At 50.3% G+C, this 20,363-nt stretch overlaps 1 protein-coding gene across 2 annotated transcripts in view; it reads right to left on the reverse strand.

Annotated features, from left to right (window-relative positions):
- Window positions 1-19,861, reverse strand: part of PTPN5 (protein tyrosine phosphatase non-receptor type 5) — a 57,989-nt gene extending 38,128 nt beyond the window's left edge. For both annotated transcript variants that reach the window (XM_040988445.1, XM_040988444.1), the window contains exon 1: window positions 19,627-19,861. The gene's annotated coding sequence lies outside the window, so the exon portion shown is untranslated. The remainder of the gene's footprint in view (window positions 1-19,626) is intronic.
- Window positions 19,862-20,363: the final 502 nt, after the last annotated feature.

Here is a 20,363-nt window from a genome sequence, read left to right on the forward strand (position 1 = left end):
TCAGAAAAACATCAGGAACACAAGCCATTAACTGAGCTGCTCTGTGGGCAGGACCTTGCTATACTGCTGTCCACTGCAGAAGAGAATCACAGATATATTTGGAAGGTACCCATTTTACAGTTGAGGAAACTGAGGCCTAGAAGGTGACTTTGACTTGCCCCAGCCTGTGTATCGATTTGGTGTCCATCTATTGCCAACTTCTCAATCCTGAGTTTTTCTTCCTTTACCCTATGCAGCATCCCAGCTGAAGGACAGCCCACTGAGAGTAGACCCCTGGCTTGGGGCAGAAAGGCCACCCAGGTGTCCAGATAGTTCTGAAAGGAGACCCGTGTGTGACTCATACCTGCTTTCACACCTTCAGCCTTCCAGGCCTCAAGCTGTGTTTAGAATAGCTCAGTGCTGCATGTGTGCAGTGAACTCTATAAATAAGCTTCCTAGAAAATGACTAATTTCATAATCAGAAAAGTAGGGAGAGTAGCACCTCTTGACTGCAGAGGAAAATGGAGCAAGGGCCCATTGCTTGGCCTTGTTGTCAAAGGCAGCCCCTGTGCATACAGACTGTTGGGGTGGACATGGGGCTTTAATTAGATTTTCAAAGGGAATGGATGGTACACTCAGGCTGGATGCAGAAGCCCACTTTTGGGGTAATGTCCTCCTCCATGCCCAACAAGAGTAAGGAGAACAGCCTGCCTTGGCTCATCATGGGCTCCCCTTTGTCTCTCCATCTCCACTTCCACCAGCTGGGCAACAGGAGCAGAGGACTGGCCAGTGTCAAGAGGCAGCACTTCTCTGGACTGGTTCCTGTTGCTTTTTGAACCGAGAACCTGGAGAAGGTGGCACTGGGAAATCACACATGTCCCTCCCCCTGGGCAGGGGAGGTCTGCAACGGGAACGGTGATTTGTTGGATCTGGTTCCAAATTATTGCCTTTTCTTTTTTTCCCCTTTATTGTGATTAAATTCATATAGCATCAAAAGTAAATCCTGGAGACCAGCGAGGTAGGAGCAATTGACACTAATGGGAATAAGTGATACTGAAAGGAAAATGGGAGCGCCATTCTGGATGGTAGTGTGGCCTAGTGGTTAGGATGCCCATATTACACGCTGGAGTAAGCACCCAGCTCTTGTTCCTGACTCTGCCTACCTGCTAGTTCAGATCTGAGTGGTAGTTGTGATGGCTCATAGATGGGTTCTTGCCATCACCTTGGGTGACTTAGATTGGATAACTTGTTCTCAGCTTCAACTCCAGCCCAATCCAGCTCAGGCCAGTGTAGGCATTTAGGGTATAAATCAGAAGATCTTTCTCTCAAATTAAAAAATAACAACTAAAAATAAAAGGTACAAATTTGGTAGCATATAGTACATTTACAATTTTGTGCCACCACTGTTACCTAGTTTCGGAATATTTTTACCAGCCTGAAAGTAAACCCACACCCATTAAGCCGCCTCTCCCATCCCTCCCTTCACCTAAGCAGGCCCTGGCAACATTTCCTGTCTCCAAATGGATTTTCACAGAAGTGGAATCACACAATATGGATTTTTGTGTTTGGTTTCTTCCACTTACTCTAACATTTCCTAGGTCATCCAAATTGGTGGCGTGGATCAGTGCTTTATTCCTTTTTAGGACTGAAGAATATGGATAGATCACATTTTATTTACCTATTCATCAGTAAATGGACATTCGGGTTGTTTTCATCTTTTGGTTATGTGAGCAGTATAATCATATGCCAAACTACTCTTAAATACTCTGCTCTCATCCAAGTCTGGCTTTGGACAACCCTTTCCTAGCCCTTCATCCATGGTAGTACTTCAACAAAAAGACTTTGAATTAAATTTATATTGGTGCAAAAAATTTTTTGAAATATCTTAGCATTTTTTTTTTTTTGCTTAGTCACATTTTCTCGGACTTTTCTAAAGAACCCTTATATATAACAAGATGCTAAGCTTCTTGCAGCTTGCATACCATTGCCTTCATTTTATTGTGTGTGTATGTGAAGGTGACACATACTACGTAGTTTCTCTGTCAGTGCTGGGAACTGGCAACCCAGTCTGGACCACTCATGCCCACTTCCAGGAGGTCATGGTCAGTGGTAGAGGTACTGGGGACCAGATGTAGTGCTCTAACAGAAGCCTGTCCAGGAAGGACTGCAGGTGCTGGCCCTCTACTGAGGGTGAGATGGGACAGAAACCTGTCCAGGAAGGACTAGGCATACCATCTGTCTGCTGAGAATGGAATGGCAGGGGTGTGAGGCAGTATCGTATAGTGGATGCCAGCTTTGCCTGGACTTCTACAGAGGGTGGGCTCGCAGGTACAGTGAAGTAGGCAGAGGAGACTGAGTCTCCTTCCAATGTGTCTGAGGAGTGAGAAGGGGTTAGGTTACAGATCCCAGGGTTGCTGGGCTTGATGTTGACAGGCAGACGTGTCCTCCACCTTGGGTTCCACTTGAAATATTCCTGCCTGGGCCTGGCGCAATGGCACAGTGGCTAAAGTCCTCGCCTTGCATGCACCGGGATCCCGTCTGGGCAATGGCTGTAATCCCAGCAACCCCACTTCCCATCCAGCTCCCTTCTTGCGGCCTGGGAGAGCAGTCCAGAATGGCCCAAATCTTTGGGACCCTGCACCCGCATGGGAGACCCAGAGGAAGCTCCTGGCTTTGGATTGGCTCAGCTCCAGCTGTTGTGGCCACTTGGGGAGTAAACCAGCAGCTGGAAGATGTTTCTCTCTGTCTCTCCTCTCTCTAAATCTGCCTTTCCAATAAAAATAAATGAATCTTTACCACCCCCCCCCCATGAAATACTCCTGCCCCTTTAAAGATTTATTTTATTTTTATGGGAAAGGCAGACTTAGAGAGAGGAGGAGAGACAAAAAGAAAGATCTTCCAGCTGCTGGTTTACTCACCAAGTGGCCGCAATGGCTGGAGCTGAGCCAATACGAATCCAGGAGCAAGGGGCTTCCTCCAGGTCTCCCATGCAGGTGCAGGGTCCCAAAGATTTGGGCTGTCCTTGACTGCTTTCCCAGGCTATAAGCAGGGAGCCCACAAGATAGGAAGTAGAGCAGCCAGGACACAAACTAGTGCCCATATAGGATCCAGGGACATACAAGGTATGGATTTAGCCACTGAGCCATCGTGCTGGGCCCTATCCCTGTCCCCATTGCCTAATCTATTTCTTTTATCATGGCCAGATTCAGGCATTACCTCTTCCATGCAGCGCTCCTTGATTTCCCACCTAGAATTCATAATCTCTTTTGCTTCTGGGCTTCCCCCTTCCCTAACATACAGCTCACATTTCTCTTCCACTTTGACTTCATTCTGCTGCTATAGTTAGCTGTTTGTGCACCTGCCTCCCCCACTGACTTCCGAGTGCTTTGGGAGCATCCTCACCCCTTCTCCCCACCTCTGCATCCCAGGTGTTCAGCACAAGGGCTGAGCTTGGTCATGTGCAAGTTAAAGGTCAAACAAAAGACTATGGCAGGGTCTCAGGTTGGTGGCTATGGGAGGGCAGACTGCAGTTTCAGCTGGCAACTTCTCCACCTGGAGAACACAGCAAGACTATGGCCAGGAGGAGGAGGCCCACCCTGTCATCCAGATTTTTCTTAGCATGTTAGTATGCAGAGACAGATGACATACTGGTTTCATGGAAAAGAAACCACTGGACTGATCATCTTATGCAAATGAGTTACATGTCCCAGAGTACACAGGTGGAGGAGGCTGCCAGGAAACCCCTCTGCCACCTCTACCAGTCTCATGCTTCATCCCTACGGTGTCTGGAAGCAGACAGGCACCTCTGGGGCCAGGGCCGCAAGCTTCTTGGCAAAAGGAAAACTCAAATCAAGAGATCACCATCAAATACCTAGGCTAGGATACCTACCTCAGGCCCCGCGGTTTGTGAGCAGTTTTTGCCTTTCTCCTCCACCTAAGAGCCCTGTCTGTCCCTTGCCATAGGAAGGGCCCTCAAACCACCACACGCTTCCTTATCATTTTGGTCTCATGCCCCCCAAACCTTCTCACAAATGCCTTTCTTGCTTAACTTATTCAGAGTGAGTTTCTGTTGCTGACAGCCATAGAAGCCAGACTGATGTGTGTGGCAAACTCAGGGAACAGATAGGCTCTGAGCCCAGGACTCCCAATGTTTAGTTCATTGCCATTTCCATCCGGCCCAGCTGTCCACTGTCCAGCCATCTGTCCTCACGTCAGAGCAGACTGCAAACTTGGAGTGTTTTGGATTCCAAATATGGAATGAGTGTTCTTTGCTTGAGTTGTCCATAGATGAATGACCTCCCTTCCATTTGGGGGTGTGGGTGTGGCAGAGCCCCAGTCAGAGGGAAGGTGGTAGGGTCTGGGTGGACTGCTGGGGGGCTCAAGCTAGTTTGCCAGGGCCATTCATTTGTTCAATACACATACTGCCATGTGCAAACTATGGTGTGGGGTTCTGGGGATACAATGAGCTGGAAGTGTCTAGGATGTGGGAAAGAAAAAGCCAACAGTGACACAGTTGGCCCACTTAATGGAAAATTGCCCAGGGTACCCTGAGAGCTTCACTAAACAGGGGCAGGAGCCAGGGAGGGGCTCCCCGGAAGCAGTTTCTACAATGAGATGTGAAAGAGGAGCGAGATGGGAGAGCAGAGCTGTGGTGTTTAATCCAGCTGGGTTGCTGGATTAAAGGCTAAGTTTCTGCAGGGGCTATCCCTTCCGGTTTTCTGTTCTGTGGAAGCTGAGGGCATAGAGGGAAGATTCTTGGCTGGAGTTCTGGGGTATAAGCGACAGCAGAGGGGCCTCCAGGTCTAGGAGGGTAACAGAACTAGTTCTTCCGTGATTGGTATCTGCTGTGGATGTGTGTGGAGGGGCATGGCAGGGCTCTCTGGGGATGACTCTGAGGTGAAGTCAGCTCAAAGCATCTGGGTTTGTGTGACTCACACAGGGCTTGCCTGACCCAGGGCACAGAGGTGACATATGATGAAGGAGCCCTTCAGGCTGGGCTGGGGGTATCTCAGCTATAAGCACCAGTGTGGCTTCCTTAAAGCATGCCTGATTGGGCAGTGGCAGCAGTGGTGAGGAGAGACATCCTATTAAGCACTAAAATTGCATTTCCTGCTAGCTAGGGCTGACAAGGAGCTCCGAGTCTGGCCTAATTTAAGAAGCCAACAGGATGACATTTCTCCCACATCTGATATGAGGATTAAGAGAACTATCCATGCCAAGAACAGTCTCTTGGCCAGGGAGCTCAGATGGAAGGTGGCTGTGGCAATCTAGGTATCCTGGTCTGGATTGAAGCAAGGGGATGCCTCCTTTGTTGGGCCACCCACTCCTGCCACCCTTACTTCAGGACCACAACCACCTCTTTACAGCTCTCAGGGCCTTGACACATGTTCTCTTCCTTCACCCTTGCTCATGCTGGCTCTGCTGCCTGCAAAGCCACCACCCTTTCCTCCTTCTCCAAACCCAACTTAGACTTCTTGCTCTAGCTTCCTCTTCAAATCCCAGGAAGCTTTTTCTGGGGACATGTCTTCACTCTGTGTTCAGCAAGGTGGGTGGCTTTGGACAGTGTCTTCACTGGGACCTTCAGTCTAATTTCCTATTTGCCAAACTGAGCTGACAACATCCATCACTCAGGTTGAGCTGAGAATGAGAGATATGACAATGACCACGACAGTGTCTGATCCACAGCAGGTGCTCAGGAACTATGTACATGACCAATAACCATACAGCAGGGGAAATGAGGGTGGCAGTGAGGGACAACAGGTATATAGACAACACGCAACTCCTAGGAAACAGAAACTTCTGGAAAGGGCAGGGGGCTCTGAAGGTTGCCTGGCTGACTGAGGTGCCCAGGGTGAGCAGAACATCAGAGTACTTTGCAGAAACTCCTCGTCAGGGATGGGAGGAAGGTGCTGTCAGGTTGTGTGGTTTGCTCCAAAGGCTCAGAGTGAACTGATTGCACCTGTTGACCTTTGCATAGGAGAGGAGCCCTCAAGGGAGTTGTGAGGAGCCCTTGCCCTTCAGAAATCTTACACTGGATGGGGCAGGGATAGCAGACACAGATAAGCTCTCTCTGCTGGCCTTGGCCATCATGCCACAGGTGCCAGCTGTGCAGATAGCATGGGGAAGAGTCTGCGGCTGGTAACTTAAGCATTTTGGGCAGGCTCCATTTTGGGGGTGGAGGGTCAAGAACCTTTCTGTGGGGGGGGGCTCTGGATCTTCTGTACTCTTCTTGGGGGGTATACATTCTATTATGGTCAGGTAAGTGAGGTGAGGAGGGAAGGGGACAGGCGGAGGTGACTGAATGCAGAAGCAAGCAGGGCAGACAGCAGCATCAACCTTCAGTCCCGCACTCTGGAACTCCTTCCACAGACCTCTGGCCACCCGAGATGATGACAGTGACAATGGTGCTAGCAAAAGAAAGGATGTCCTCTCTGTTGAACTCTTATCCTGCATGCCAGGCACAGGCACATTACATGGGCTGGCACCTCTAACATGGCAAGGACCCTATCAGCAATGCATTTCATTGCTTGGATTTTCTAGAGGAGCAAACAGAGGTTCAGAGATACGAAGTGATGTGATCAAGGTCACATATCTGGGAGTGACCACTCCTCTCCTCCCATACATGCCTCACTTCCCCTGTCTTCCTTGTGTTAGACTTCGGCGGCTACTAAACAGTGTGTACAGAAAGATAGCAGCCACCATCACATGAACCTGTGGGGTAGTACTGTGATGTTCCCCATCCTACAGATAAAGAAAATTATAGCTCAGGGGGAGATGTGCTCCTCCAGGCACACAGACAGGGGGCCAGAGGGAGATCCCTGTACCAAGGATCCCACCCACAGAAACTCAATGTTTGCTTCGGATGTCCTACCCTGGACCACAAACACAGGCTTCAGCACTGAAGTAGCAACCACCCCAGGAGCTGACCTTGGCTTGGGTGGGGGTGTCAGAAAGTGGCAGTTGTGTTCCATCTGTGGAATGAGCCAGTGTGCTCACTGGGCAGGATCTATCAGCCCTGGCCATCTGGGTTTAATGAGGTGGATGGCGACATGACACTGAACCAGCAGAGGGTGCTCACGGCAATAGAGGGTAAGGCCAAGGTCCATGAAGTTGGCTAAAGGCTGCCCAATCATCAAGTGCCAAGAGTGGATTTCAGCAGAGCCAGTAACAGAGGGAAGCTGTGTTCGGCTATGACGATGTAGTGCTGAGGTGGATCCTGAATGACCACGCCCACCAGGTAAGCGAAGGGTAGGACTCTGGAGGTTGAGGGTCACAGGAAGGAAACTTTTGTTCTCCAGAGCTCTGGAGCATTCCATTCTGCTCCTTCTCCACCACCATTCCCCCCAGCACCCCCAGCCCAGGTATGCAGTTTAATTTACAAGGAGCAAACAGACAATCACAAACGTGAAGGCGCGATCACACCTCTTGGGGGGTGTTCTGGTATTCCCATACGGCGAGCTGTGTGCTCCTGTCTATGCTGTCTGAGAACATTCTTTCCTCTTCACTGGAAAACCCCACTGCCTTTCTCTGCCCGGCAAACTCTCATTTGCCCTTCAAGGCCCCATTCAAACTCCACCTCCTCCAGGGAATTAGAATTGGGGGCTCCTTTGCCTGTTCTCACCTTTCCACACCGTAATTATCTATTGATGCCTGTATCCCTGCTGCGTCTAGGGCCGCCTCTGCACAAACCCGTGGCGTGTAAGTAGCACAGCTTCGTTTATTGAAGGCTCACTGTTTTCTGGGCACTGTGCTTCCACTGCATCCGAGTGTAGCCCTGTGGGGGAAACCTGGTCACCTCCTTCTTGCACACGCCTGTATATAGCAATGTGGAAATACTGGGTCATTTGCTGAAGGTCACACAGCCGGTAAAAGGCAGACCCAGGCTTCGCACTCACCTTGTCTCAACCTCGGACCCAGGCTTAAATCACAGGTTTCCAGCCTCTAATATGAGTCTGTTTCTCTAACACCTACCTGGCATTGGGAAAATGCTCAAAAAAAAAAAAAAAGTTCTCAAAATAAAAAATAGGGATGAAAAGTGGGCCAGAGTTTGAACATTTACAAATAGCTCATGGAAAATTTCCCATCCAGCTCCCTGCTAATGGTCTGGGAAAGCAGTAGAGGGTGACTTGCCAGTCCTTAAGCTCCTGACACCCACGAGGGAGACCTGGAGGAAGCTCCTGGCTTTGGACTAACTAACTCTGGCCATTGCGATCATCCAGGGAGTGAACCAGCAGATGGAAGATCTCTATCTCCCCTCCTCGCTCTGTAACTCTAACTTCCAAATAAAAATAAATAAATCTTTAAAAAAAAAAACACCCATAATTGTAGTAGTTGGATACATGGGCTTGGCATTGTGGAATTAAGTCTCCCAGGCTGCCTGCTTTTGGGTGACATATTTGTGCCTCAGTTTCTTCATCATTGGAAGAGGACCACTGTGCCTACACCCCACAGGTTACTGTGGAGACGGATGAAGTTGGATCCTCCCCAGAAGTTTTATTTTACAGGAGATGTATGTACAATGCTTGAAACAGGGCCCAGTAAGCTCTCAGATATACTAGCTGCTGTCCTCTGTGTCAGGCTTGCCTGCTTCCCAGCCAATACAGCCTTTCCCCACAGATGAGGCCCATGGAGGCTTCAGGATGAACATAATAAACTGATTCTTAAAAACAAGCCATTGATTTTTGGCATTTGCCAATTTCTGTGGTGTCAACTGTTTATGAGGTCAGATTTTGAGCCATGAATGTGGGAACCTCTGAAGCTTGTTGGGCATCGGGCAAATGTCAGGATTTTGCTTAACCTCTCTGGGCCTCAGTTTCCTCATCTGTATGGGTCTACGGATCAGCATGAGCACCAAACTCTGTAAGTGTATAATGGTGTTGTGATGGGTAAACCCAAGGCCCTTAGAGCAGCACATGGCACAGAGCACACCACAGAACTGCTGGCCAACTGCTCCCAAGAGTTCCCGTTTCACTTTTGCTTGTCTGATTGGCACTGTCCCAACCCAACATTTGGCCTTCCACACCCTGTGTCTTACCAGGCTAAGTTCTTGCTTTCTATAACTGGGGCCTATGAATTCCTGCAGCATTCCCCACCTCTGACTAGAATAACTGAACTAGAAGTCTGACCTACCCTGGGCCAGTTATCAATGTCGCCCTGGACTTCTGGGTATCAGTCCTTGGCCTGGCCCTACCCAGCCACTACCTGTGCCTTACCTGAATCTTCCACGACAATCTCCCTAGGATGTGCTCTACACTTCATTCCTTATAATGCTCCTCCTACAGGCTGACAGTGAAATTTGCTCCCACCCACAGCTAGAGAGGTCCCCAGTTTGCCACATCCTACTGTGGGCCCCAGGTCCCAGTCAGAATCCTGCGGCCCAGCCCCTGACTTCACTCCTCTGTGTTCTGACCTGGCTTAGGCCATGGCAGCACAGGGTGTGGTATCTGGGAGAGGCAAGGGAAAGACTGGACTTGGAAACATCAGATGGCTCTGAGGCGCCTTTGCCAGGGAAGAGTACAGAGTGTGAACTACAGGGAAAACCCAGATGGAGCCAGGACCAAGGTCAAAAAGGGTGTGACCTCCGGAAGTCAAATCTAAAAATCTCAGCTGCATAACCTTCTATGCACAGTGTACTTTCAAGGCCCCATTTCTTTGGCCCTCTGTGACAAGACCATGAAGATGGCATCAATATTCTAATTTCTAGTTGTTGACAGCCACCTCAAGGGGTTAGGTGGTCACTCTGCTTCTGTTCAGGTGGCCAGCACAGAACACAGGAGCAGGGCTTGATCATAAACCCAGGATGTTTATCCTTTCCTTGCTGCATGTCTCTGGGCAGCCGGAAGCCTGAGGCCTGGGGCAGGCTTCATGGGCTGAGTGCCTGGAAACGTGAGTGTTCACGTGGAGGCCACACACCTTAAGGCAAGCAGGATTCTTGGATAAAGCGCGATTCAAGAGGCAGAAGGTCTGGGATAAAATACTGCGCTTTGCCTCCTTCTTCCCATGGGGCCTTGGGCCAGTGTCTTAATGTCACAACACCTCTGTTTCCTCCCCTGTAACTCACAAAGAAGAGCTGCAGGGCTGAGAAAAAGGCCGGGAATGACTGGTGTAGACAGCAGGTTCAAAGCTGCCCTGGTGTAGATGTTTCCTCTTTCCTCCTATGACTGACCTGGCTCTCAGCTCTACTTCCTGTTGCTTGCCAAGTCACCCAGGACGGGAGAGGGTACTGTTGTTTGTCCTGGGCAATGCTGCCAGCTAAAATGGTCTGTTCCCTACTTCCCTAGGCTCGGTTCAGGTTCCTGGAGCTAATGAGAGCACAGTGCAGGAAGGAATTGCTGGAAGATAAGAGAGGCTTGCCCAGCAGAAGTGCCTCCTCTCCCTCCTGGAGAGCTCCAGGCTATTTCCAGGTCCCATGAGTCAGATCTAGGGTCCATGGGAAAGGTGGCAAAAGAACTGGAAACCCAACTGCGCCTAAGCACCCACATCCTCCCCCAGGAAATCGCTTGGCTGTCAGCCACGCTCTCTCTGGCCTCTCAGCCTTGGTATCCCCTGCTCCTCTCCTTTAAGCCACAACCTCCTGCCTTTATTTCAGCTCATGCTTCTGCCAGGAAGCCTTCCCAGTGAGTCCAGCCTGCTCACTTTTTCTCTATTGGAATTCTTCCCCCCGGTGTTTTGGTTACTTGGATCCTGGCCAGGGTCCACATCCCACCGTGGATCATGCCCTGGCCCCCCAGTCTGCAACTCTGGCATCTTTGAGCTGCTCAGGCCGAGAAGGGGCAAGGGACAGCCTCCGTCTACACTCCCACCTCCCATGACAGGCATCCCTGGCAGAGAAGGGAAGAGTAATTGAGTGAGACTCAACACCAGGGCTGGATTCAGGATTCAGCTTACCTTGGAGTACACTTTACAGACTCTGGGTGGATTATGTGCAGCTCAAGGCTCAACACAGACTCCTCTATGCAAATCCTTGGAACTTGCCTCCTCCAGGGATCCCTCTCTGATTCTGATCTTTTCCCCTCTCTGGGCTTGGTGGCTTGCACTCACTTGCCATCATGCCAGGGGTAAGAGCTGGAAGTCTCTGAACCTTTGGCGGTAAGTTCAGTTTACACTTAACAGCTGCACCCTCTCTCTTCTGGCCATCTTCATCAGCATCAGAGAGTGGTCTGGCACACATTTAACATAATTATTGCAGACCTGGTTTGTCTCCAGACAACCTCGAGGCGCAGCCTGTGACAATTTTATGTCCGTTTCTGTTACATCAGGTTTTGTGCTGTGCCTGTGAGGATTCACAGATGACTAGGACCCTATCCCTATCCTCGTGGCTTCCAGCGCAGGGAGCAGAGTCTGCAATGTGCAGTGGAAATGCCTATGGGAACACCAAGGAGAGTGCAACAAGAGAGGCTGGGGAGCTGCCCAGAGACATGAGAATGCAGGGGTTCACAAGACTGGGGAGTGGGGTGCGGGAGTACATTCCAGGCAGGGAAGCCACAGGAGTAAAGGCAGGGAGAGGTGAAAGGCAAGGTGCGTGGTGTGGGGAGGAGCAAGCCACCTCCGTGTAGCTGTAGGACAGGCAGGAGATGGACCCCTGTCACAGGGCAGAGGGCTTTGGGCCTTGGTCTAAGCCAAGGAGTGCAATTCCTAGGCCATTTTTTCCTAGAGGAGAGTAAGACAGGCATTGCCATCCTCACAGGCACTGACGAACCGGTGTGAGTGCTGGAGAGGCAAGAGCACGGATGCTTCTTGAACTACTTAATGACACAGAAGATCATGTACTATGTGATTCCCTCCCTCTGAAGGTCACAGATAGGCACAGCAGGCAGGCATTTGGCACAGCAGTTGAGACATTATGTAGGAGATGCCTGCAAGTGCTCAGATGTAAGTCCTGGCTCAGCTTCCAGTTTGAGTCCCCTGATAACACACACCCTGACAATGGCACGTGTACTTGGATATCTGCTGCCCATATGGAAGACCTAGATTGAGGCTTGGCCTCCTGATAGCTCTCTCTGCTTCTCTTTCTCTTCTCTTTTCCTTTCTTTTCTTCCTTCCTTCCTTCCTTTCTTCCTTTTTTAAAAACTTATTTTATTTTTGGGCCTGGTGCTAAAGTCCTTGCTTTGCAGGCACCAGGATCCTATACGGGTGCCGGTTCATGTCCTGGCAGCCCTGCTTCCCATCCAGCTCCCTGCTTGTGGCCTGGGAAAGCAGTTGAGGATGGCCCAAAGCCTTGGGACCCTGCACCTGTGTGGGAGACTCAGAAGAGGCTCCAGGCTCCTGGTTTCAGATCAGCTCAGCTCCAGCCTTTGCTTCCGATTGGGGAGTGAATCAATGGATAGAAGATCTTCCTCTCTCTTTTCTTCTCTGTATATCTGACTTTTAATTAAGAATAACATAAATCTTTAAAAATAAATAAACATTAAAAAACATTTAATTTTATTTGAAAGGCAGAGTTACAGAAAGAGAAGGAGAGACAGAGTTACAGAGAGAAAAGACAGAGAGAGTGAAGGCTGGAACTGGGCTGGTCTAAAACCCAGAGCCTGGAACTTCTTCTGGGTTTTCCACATGGGTGCAGGGTCCCACAGATGTGGGCCATTTTCTGCTGCTTTCCTACGTACTTTTGAAGGAAATGGGTTGGGAGCAGAGCAGCCAGGACTTGAATTGGTGCTCATATGGGATAGTGGCACCACAGGCAGAGGCTTATTATACCATAGTGACAGCCTCTTTCTGCTTTTTAAATAAACAAGATTAAACAAAAATGAAGAGTTCACCTATAAAGAGAGCAAAAGGAACAGCTGCCGCCTGTGCACTTTCAGGGGCGTCATAAATGCTCTGTGTCTTCATCTTAGTGATGGTTAGAGGAACTCATACAGTTATCAACACTCATGGTCTGCACTTCAGCTCCACACATGTGACTGTTTGTAGAATGCACCTTAAGATATATATGAACATTTTGGTTGTCACAATGACTGAAGCGTGCTGCTGGAAAAATATATAGCGCATGGGGCCAGGAAGGCTGTCATAGCGAGAACTTTGCCACAAGGAGGGTTCCTATTGAGACTCTGCTGTGGTTATCAGGGGTCATGGCAAAAGAAAACAGAAAATTTGATACATTGGTACCTGGAGAATATGGGGCTTTGGTGGTGATAGGAATCCACAAAGACCAGGTGTCTCTAATTAGTAATGTGGCGCAGAAGATAAATACATGATCTTCATGGCTGCTCCTGGGCCTTATATTTGGCCAGCTGTAGCCCACTGGCCTGAGGCTGCCTAGATCAAGCAGGGGCCCAAAGAGGTTTCCCAAAGGCATCCTAAAAACCAGAAAGGTTGAAAATAGGCCAGCTGAGGAAGTAGCAGAGAGAGAGAGAGAGAGCAAGTGGTAGAGGGGCAGAAAGTGCCCCATGCCCTGCCTGCCTGCCTGTCACCGCAGGGATGCTAACCGCGGTAAGTTTCCTTTGATGTGCAGTCTCATGGAGGTGGGAGTCACTGCAAGAAGAGCTGGATATTGCTGCTGCTACACGAAGTGGTTTTCTGATATCCTGGGCTAAAGAAAAGCACAGCTGACCTACACTCAGCTGCTCACCTGGCCCCTTTCTGCAGTAAGCTTCTTGTGACCTGCACCTCTGCAGGTGCCTCTGCTGTGCTACCACAGCCCTCTTTTCTGGAAGCAGAGAGCTACTGCTACCTAAATCTGAATTCTGGCACTGGCATTCATTTGCTGTTCCTGGCAAGACACTTGGACTCTCTGTGCCTCACCTGCAAGCTGAGAATGACAAAATCCTTCTTCACTGAATTGTGAGGGAGACTGAGATAATGTTGCAGGCTAGTGGTTTCTCACTCGGAAGCTCTCTGAACCTCTGCTGCAAGTCCCTCGTCTGGCATCCACAGCAGGTACAACTTCTTTGAGGGCAGGGTTCCCTGGGTTGCATACACAGCTGAGGTCCTGTGTCCACCCCTATGTCCACAGCAGTGAAAACTTGCATCCATGAATGAATTCCACCCACTGAGATCTCTCTGGAGAGCCCTCTCTTTCCACCCACCATGCCTCTAAATCACAAGAATTCCTCAGGAATAGAGACTGGGTTCATTTGTATTCCATTCTCTCTCCTCTCCTCCTTTTTACCTACAAGGCCATGCAGAACCCACGCAAAATTTACTTTTTAAAATTCGTGGTTTCTTCCCAGTCCCTTCCCTCCTAAGACTTCATTTGGAGGTCTTTTCTATGTGGGGTACACAAAAATCCTTCTTAAAAAAGAAAAAAAGCATCCCACAGCTCCTTCAAACAAATGATCCAACACAGAATTACCCAATGATTCAGCGATCCCTTGGTAGGTAGATACTCCAGGTGCTCTGTGCTCACCCCCTTGCCCAGGATTCCTCCCTCTCCATCCTTCCCTTGGCTATAGCGCTGGTGTTCTCTGTCCTCTTCCTGCCACAGAATCCAAGGTCACATCACTTGCTCACATTAAGTCCATGCTCACATTCGACACTTTTCCTTCTATCTCTCTTTAGCCACCTGGAGTTCTGCCGTTTCCGCTCAGGGATGCTTAAAATAGATGCCTTCAGATTGAGATGGCAAAGCAGTGTGCTCTACACAACTGTGTCCAATGACAGAGACATAGTTCAAAAGTGGCGAAGCCACTGAGGGCAAAAAGGCCATATTTGAACATATAGGCTATGAGAAGATGTGAAGTGAAAATGGCAGACTGACTGCAACTTCATGAAACATGGAGCTATGGAACAGCAGAACAGAATGTATAAGATGACTGAGGAATGTGACATCTAGGAAAGAGCACGGTTGTTGTTTCACAACTCTCATTCATGCTTCAAGAATAGACAAACATCCTTAGGCAGGTGGTGGAACAGACATACCTTTAGCCACAAAACACGTCTTCATGGGTGACTCCCAAGGTTGCACTGAAGCCCTCAAAACTCTGCCTTTCTAAGAGACAGGTGGAGGTGAGAGGGCATTTCATGGACTGTTTAGACTTGGCCTATTTCTAATGACTGCCTTCAGTCATTTCATCACAAAAAGGAAGGGCTAGTTAGACTATTTTGCCATCCCAGTGCCCAGGAGATTTGGCTATGAGTGGTTGACCCCCTGATATTAGTCTGAGGCTAGGAATACCTACCAAGATGTCTGCTCCTTTACATGTCTGCAAACTGGACTCTCTGCATCCAGTTCAAGAGGGTGGGTGCCTTCTCAACAGAGCATATCACACTCAAAGTCTGGAACTGGAGTCATGGTGGTTTCGTGGAGGTCACAGTAAGAAGGTGACTTGTACTTCGGGTACTAGAGAGAGTGAAAGGCTTTTTGCAGCTTACAAACTCAGAAGCGGGTTGACACCAGAGCCCAGGCATTTCAATTTAGGATGTGGACATCTCAACTGCTTTGTCAAATGCCCAGCCTATTGTGCAAAAAACTTGAAACTCATATATACAAAGATCTTCAAAGATCATTAAAGCTTTTCTTAAAAAATTATAGATTTGAAAAGGCTTCACAACAAATTCAATTTTTTTCTATGTGTGTGTTTGATATAAACAGAATTCAGGGTCTCTCTGGCTCATTAGCACAATGCAATTTGTCATTTCTTAGGCCAAAAGCACCTACATGATTGGTTCTATCCTCTCTCTTACCTTTTCCGTCACCATTCTCCCACATTAAAAAAAAAAAAAAAAGATTTATTTATTTTTACTGGAAAGACAGATCTTTAGAGAGAGGAGGGACAAAAAGATCTTTCATCCACTGGTTCACTCCCCAATCGGCCGCAACAGCCAGAGCTCAGCTGATCTGAACCAGGAGTCAGGAGCCTCTTCCAGGTCTCCCACATGGTATAGGGTCCATCCTCTGCTGCTTTACCAAGCCACAACCAGGGAGCTGAACGGCAAGTAGAGCAGTTGGGACACAAACTGGTACCTATATGGGATGCTGGCACTTGAAGGAGAAAGATAAGCCAATGGACCCATTGCACTAGGCCTTCCACTGTCCATCTCTTATAGCTACACTCGTGGTTCCCTGAAAACATCAAGCTATTCCTACTTAAGGGTGTCTGCATTTGTGGTCTCCTCTTCTTAGCATGTGATTCCCTCATCATTTTCTTCAGATCTTTCAATATCACCTTCTCAAAGACAATGCTATTACATTAAAAAAAATTTCCCTTTTGTTTTAAAGAGAATGAGTGATTGTGAGAAAATCAAAGTTTTCTCATCTGCTGGTTCACTCTCTAAATGCCTATACTATCTGGGGTTCAGCCAGGCAGAAGCTAGGAGCCAGGGATTCAATTCAGGTCACCTAGGTAGGTGGCAGGGATCCAAGTACCTGGGTGTCAACTGCTGCTCGTCAGGGTGCACATTAGCACGTAGCTGGAATTCGAAATGGAGCTAAAACTTGAACCTAGGCACTGTGACATGGGATTCAGGTGTTTCAACTGGTGTGCAAAATGCCCACCATGACAATTCTATTTAAAGGCATCTTCCCCTACCTCTCTCTAGTCATGCGTATCCTGCTTTATCTTTCTGCAGAACACTGCTCATCACCTGAAATACCTCTCACATCTGAGCTTGGGCTGGAAGGCTGTCTTTCCCAGCAGCATACCACAGAGCTCAGAGCAACCGGCCTAAAAGAGCTCTTTATGTTTCTATCATATCTGGAGATGGAATGCATGAATGGGCTCTTGACAGCTTGGTAAGCCAGCGTTGCAGGAGCAATCCTGTTGGTTCCCCTGTCAGATCCAAGGCTTCCCTCCGGCCCCTGTGAGTGGCTTCCCCCACCAGCCACGCCTTTGCCTTTCCTCTTCTGTGGAGCAGATATCACTAACCAGCAGCCAATTTTGATGAGGCCAAGCCTTTTGCATCCACTACCTTTTCTATCCTTTCTTATAAGCGCCCCCACTCAAGGTGCTCATAATCTCTCACCTGGATCATTGTCATTATTTTAAACTTGGGCTACCTGCCAGCAGGCTCTCCCCCTCCATCTGTCTGCCAATGGCAGGACTGACTGAACCGTCCTCTGCTCAGATACTACAGATCAGCTCCCTTGCTTGGTGCTCAACATTCCCAAGCACCACCTCCACCCTCCCAGCCAGTTTCCTTCTCACAACCTCCAGTGGGAAGTGGCTCCAGTGGGAATGAACTTCATTGCAGTTTCAGAAATCCATCCTAGAAAGAAGTTCTCCTGCCTGTCTGTCTGCTCGAGCCACTTCCACTCCATGAAACACTCCTCCGTTCTTCTAAGGTATGCATCATTCAGACCCAGCTCAAACACCACCTACCCTCTCCAAGGCAGTATTCCTGATCTAATCTTCCACCAGAATCAAATCTTCCCTTCTCACTCTTTCCAAAGGATTTTCTGCTTCTCTGTCACAGAGAGTCTCAAGAAAGTACAGGTTACCTGAGGCGAAAGGAGCTTAGCCCCTGCAGCCAGATCCTCTAAGGTGGAACCTGCCTCTGTGATTCTGATGTTCTTAAGGAATGTTTCCTTAGATAAGTGGAAGTCTGAGTCTCAACTTCCCCATCTGTAAAATGGGACTGATAACACTCTGGACATCACGGGTATGTTCTGTAGAGTTATTGACAGACTATAAGAAAAGCTTTGACGCCATGTCAGAATTAATTACTAATTCTATCATGCTAAGTTGCAAAACACTAACACAAGTTTTGCTCCCTCTGGGGAGTCTCCTGGGTGTCTCTTCCTGTCTGGGCACTAAATTCAGGAATAGGTTCCTGGGCCAGGGGCTGTTTTTGAGGAAGCAGGACTTTGAGACCCTATAATCACATGTTCTTGGATGATTTAAAGAAAGGAAGAAGTGGAGGCCATATCCATAAAGCTGTGGGATCCTAACGGTATTAACAGCCACCGATTCCCAAGTTTTCTCTAGGCCCTGGCCAGGAACTGTGCTAAGCATCCTACACACATCACCTCCTCGAGTCAGGAAGTACTTTCTCACTGAGAAAGAGAGGTAAAGCAGGCCCAGGACAGTTACATAAATAAGCGTTCCCCTGTACGACAGAATCCCAACACTCACTATAAGGTCTGTGGGCATGGCACATGTTGGAGAACGACAAGGGTGCAGACACGAGCTAGATGTCAGCGGCGGCTGCTGGGGTTACATGTGGCCACCAGCTTTCTGCTCCACACTCTGCTGCTTGCCCCACTTCGGAAGAGGTTCTTAAGACAAGCACCAGGAGTCAGGAGCCAAGGCCCCCAGACTTGGAACAGGTGGCTGCTTCATCAACTCACCATCCAGTTCTGCTCCAACTATTACCACATGCGTGTTGGACCAACCTCCTTGTGCCAGGCATCAGCTCAGCTGAGGACACACAGCTGCCCTTGAGGGAGCCCTTGGCTGAGGACATTGCCCAAACCTGGTGTGGTTGTAACCCAAGCTGCCCCAGCGGCTTTGTCAGCAATGCTTCACAGACACCCAGGAGAAAGAAGTGGCTGGACTTGGGGACAGCCACGCCGGGATGTGAAAGGGGTCTGGTTTATTTAGCAGGCTTGGGACCTTCAGGAGGAGGAGAGAGTAACTAGGAGGGCATTGGTAAGGGCAAAATCAGGGAAGAGGATGAATCTTGAATGCTCCATGTTAGGATGCTCCAGCTCACAGGCTCCTGGGAAAATCTTATCTCTGGTCCAGGGCTGCCAAGATCTCTCAAACTTAAGTCCTGAACCTGGACTGCTTGCATGTAAGAGAGGTCTCCTCCAAGGCTGAATGAAGCAAATCAAAGGCCATTTAAAAAGAACATTAACAAGCAAACACAAATGAACAGGTAGGAAGAATCTCAAATGAATGGCACCTGCCACTCCAATTGGGGGCAGGGCTGGTATGACAATGTGGTAAATCCTGGGCTTGTGAGGATTCAATGGGGGATGAGATGTAGTTGTGGAGTGGGGAAATGAGTAGCAAAGCCAGGGACAACAACGCAGGGTTTGTGACTAATTTTCCAGTGACCTTGGTTAAGCCACCTCACCTGGCCTCAGTTTCCCCAGCTGTAAAATAAGGAGACAAAATGAGTTCCCGAGGTTCTTAGGGTCCTGGCTGCCCGTGCCACCTGATCCTTAATAACATAAATCCTCCAAGGCCCTGGGCATTCTCCCGGTTTTTCAGGAGCCTGGGCCTTAGGGGGAGGGGGGAAGCGGCATGCTGGGGGAGGGGAAGGAACTCGTTGGGTTTTTATTTTGGGAGTGGGTGGGATGTGAGTGGCCAAAGCTACAGGGTTGGGGGAGGTAAAGCTACGCGGGTGGGTGGGAGCTGCGGTTTGGAGAGACCAGCAGGCCAGCGGCGATTTCCAGCCTCCCCACGGGGTTCAGACACAGGAAAGGCGATGTAGCCTAGAGCCGCGCACCAGCCCCGGCCGCGGAGGCTCGGACCCAGGACCGTTACCCCAGTGCCTCCCTGGAACCACGCAAGAGCTTCATGGGGAGTGGCTGCCGCTCCTCCCCGGCCTCCAGGCGCTGGACCACCCTCCTCCCGGCGGGGCTAGGGGAGGGACCCTTCCCCCCAGTCCGGGGGCGCCCGGAGCCCCATGGGGGCGTGGCGGGGGCGGATGCCGTTTCCCCGGACCTGAGAGCATCTCCACTCAACGAGGGCCCTGGAGGACCCTGCGGCCCCAGCCTTGGGGCGCCCCACACAAAGGCGCCCACGGAGGCGCAGCACTTACCGGCCAGAGCGGGCTCCGGGCGCCGGCGAGCTGGCGGGCAGGCTGGCGGGAGGATGTGCGCGCGTGTCTGCGTGTGTCTCTGTGTCTGCGTGAGTGTGTGTGTGTGTGTGTGACAAGAGCCGAGCTCTGTGCGTCTGCGTGTGCGGGGGCGTCCGTCAGTCTGTCCGTCTGTCCCGCGCTCCGTGCGCGTTCCCTCGCCGAACCGCCCCACCAAATGCGCCTCAGCAGTAGAGTCGCTGGCGCAGCCGCGGGGTCGGTTCCGCACCCCCCCAGCCCGGCTCCGCCCCGCCCCCGGGCGGGCTTGCGCCGCTCCCCAGGAATTGCGCAGGGCCGGCGGGGCTGGGGGGTGGGGAGCTCCCGCAGCGCGCCGGGAGCCAGGGGGACCGGATCACAGACCCCCTTAGCTCCTGATCTGGTCTCGGCCCCACCTCCACCCCCGCAACTTTGCGCGGAGTCCCCGCAGGCGCCGCCCCCACGCCAAGGTTGCCTGGACCGGGAGGGCGGGGGCGTGGGAGCACCGCATCCATTTCATTCATGATTTTCTTCTCCCAGGAGCCCTGGGTCGACAGCGTCCGCCAGAGGGATCCCCGCCTGGCCGTGCGCACCCAACCCAGACAGAAACAGGGAGGCACACTGAATTAGGGGCTAGTGAGACAAAGGGTCAGAGCTGTGGTGTGGTTGGGGGGCGGTGTGTGGAGAGGGTGCTGTGGCACTCACTGCACGATGCCCACAGCTGT

The sequence above is a fragment of the Ochotona curzoniae genome, unplaced genomic scaffold, assembly GCF_017591425.1.
Source record: "Ochotona curzoniae isolate NIBS_2020 unplaced genomic scaffold, NIBS_Ocur_1.0 contig_4877, whole genome shotgun sequence".
Taxonomy (NCBI): domain Eukaryota; kingdom Metazoa; phylum Chordata; class Mammalia; order Lagomorpha; family Ochotonidae; genus Ochotona; species Ochotona curzoniae.